The sequence below is a fragment of the Alosa alosa genome, chromosome 20 (assembly GCF_017589495.1).
Source record: "Alosa alosa isolate M-15738 ecotype Scorff River chromosome 20, AALO_Geno_1.1, whole genome shotgun sequence".
NCBI classification, from domain to species: domain Eukaryota; kingdom Metazoa; phylum Chordata; class Actinopteri; order Clupeiformes; family Clupeidae; genus Alosa; species Alosa alosa.
In genome coordinates, this window is record NC_063208.1 from 21,020,555 (window position 1) to 21,023,054 (window position 2,500).

General features: G+C 49.5%; 1 pseudogene; it reads left to right on the forward strand.

The window, feature by feature from the left end:
• LOC125285299 overlaps positions 1-2,500 on the forward strand; it is a 111,243-nt pseudogene that overhangs the window by 89,608 nt on the left and 19,135 nt on the right.

Here is a 2,500-nt window from a genome sequence, read left to right on the forward strand (position 1 = left end):
GTCTGTGTATGTGTGTGTGTGTGTGTGTGCCTGTGTTTGTGTGTGTGTGTGTGTGTGTGTGTGTGTGTGTGTGTGTGTGTGTGTGTGTTCGCGTGTGTGTGTGTGTGTGTATTCGCGTGTGTCTTCATGTGTGTGTGTGTGTGTGCTAGCTGACCCCTGGGCCACAGTGACTCACTGTGCTCTGCCGCATCCACTTCATTTGTCACCCAGCGCGGGTCGGCTCCCCACCGGGTGCTCGAACCCTGTCACCCTGCCGCCGCTCGTGCCACACTCGGCACCAGTAGAACAGCAGGAGCAAGGAACCCCATCAGCTATGTGGCCATTAACATGGTCTGGCTGAGTCCAGCGCTGGTCATGATTTTTGCGAAGAACCATATAGCGGTCTAGGGGGAGCAATCTAGTGAATTGAGGCCGCAGCAGCCACAGTTGTTGCCATTGTTGGGTCTTTGTCGCGTCCCATTCTTTTTTATGATCTCCACATGAAAGCATTCAGACTAGTGCAGAAAGCCATACGGTAGATTAGTCTGTGTGTGTGTGTGTGTGTGTGTGTATGTGTGTGTGTGCAGACTCTCAGGGGATGTGGTCCTGCAGCCATCTTTGTGGGGTCCGTCGGATTGATCCTTTCTTTTCCATCTCGCCGGGAACAGGTGGTCCCATTTTTCAGTGTAGCTGTCATGCCATCCTTTTAGGCTGGCGCTGTTCTGTACAAGCAGACGTCTCTGTTAAGTTATTGGGTTTTATTTGAGCCAAGGGTCAAGGCCCAACCCGCACAATTAACCTTTTGTCGGGCGCAGGGGCTGCTCCATTAGCGTGGCGAGCGGAAAGAATCCGTCTGCCCTAATGAAGATGGAGAGGGCACAAGACATTCGTCTGCTGCCCGACACACTCGCACGCACTGTCATTTTCCCCAGGTGTGTGTGTGTGTGGTGTGTGTGTGTGTGTGTGAGTGTGAGTGTGTGAGTGTGTGTGTGTGTGTGTGTGTGTGTGTGTGTGTCTCAGACAGGCCTCATTTCTCAAGTGTGTGTGCTGCACAGTGCCTCTCCTCATTGTGGAGATGTGTGGAGTAATAAGTCAAATCACCGCCTCGGCTGTGGTGATCATGACATGCACACACACAAGGGTCACCTGTGATGCGCTAGGGGCCTGCTGCCATATAAGGGATACTTTCCCTCAACCCACCACCTCTCATTCATTCTCTCTGTTCTCTCTCTCTTTCTCCCTCTTTTTCACCCATACTCTCTCTCTCTCTCTCTCTCTCTCTCTCTCTCCACACACACACAAGCGCACACACTAAACCCCTCCCCTGTGTACACCCACATCCATCTTGGAAACACAAACCCATCATATCATGGTCACTGTATTTACCTCTTTCTGCAGCCATGCACACATGCATACACTGCCCCCTCCCCTATCCACAAACACATATCTCAGAAACACAAACCCCTCACTTCATGGTCACACTCTTTAACTCCCTTTCTTTAACTCCCTTAGAGAAGACCACATGCACTATGCTAAACGCAAAATCAGACACACACACACACACACACACACTTGCACACACAGCCATACACGCTAACAGACAGGCAGTGTTGGATGGCGCGCGAGAGCATCGCAAGAGGAGGCGAGGCGGCGTGTCCCCCTCCTCTCAGTCAGCCCTGATGAAAATGGATTAGATCGAGCGAGTGTGAAATGGTTTCCATCCATTCTGACACACACAATACACACTGGACGCCCCACCGCTGTCAATCATCTGAGGCAGAGGCCTGTTGCAAAGCCATAGGCATACACACAGACACACACACATCCACACACACACACACACACACACACACACACACACACACACACACACACATGCATGCACAGTAATTTATAAATTGCAGTTATGAGTTCAGATGTATTGACTGACTGCTAAAAAGCTTTGAAATGATAAATTGTGTGTGTGTGTGTGTGTGTGTGTGTGGCCAAGTGGGTGGGTATTGGCTCCCGCGGTATATTTCAGGTGTGAAATTATATCGAGCTAACAGAGAAAATGGCTGATACCTCAATTACAATGGATTTAGATGCACCCATGCACCCATTGTGCTTAGAAATGAGTGGTAAACAGCAGAAATGCTGCCAATCATGTAAACACAGATAAAACACACAATCATACACACACACACACACACACACACACACGTATGTTAGTACTTACACTATATAAAACGTTAACACTCACACTCTCTCTTACATGGTCACACACACACACACACACACACACACTCAATAACACACAAAGTGCTAGGACTGCTTTACTATAAGGCTCTGTCTCCAGCCATGTGGATGAAAAGGGTCTGTCAGGTCAAATTGGTTTAAATTGTGTTTTGTCTGGAAGATGTTTTGCCCCGAGGGCATTTGGTCCAGGTCCACCTGGCCCACCAACCCCATCCCCACCACACACACATCCCCAGCAACACCCCACACACACACACACATACGCACACACACATATATATAT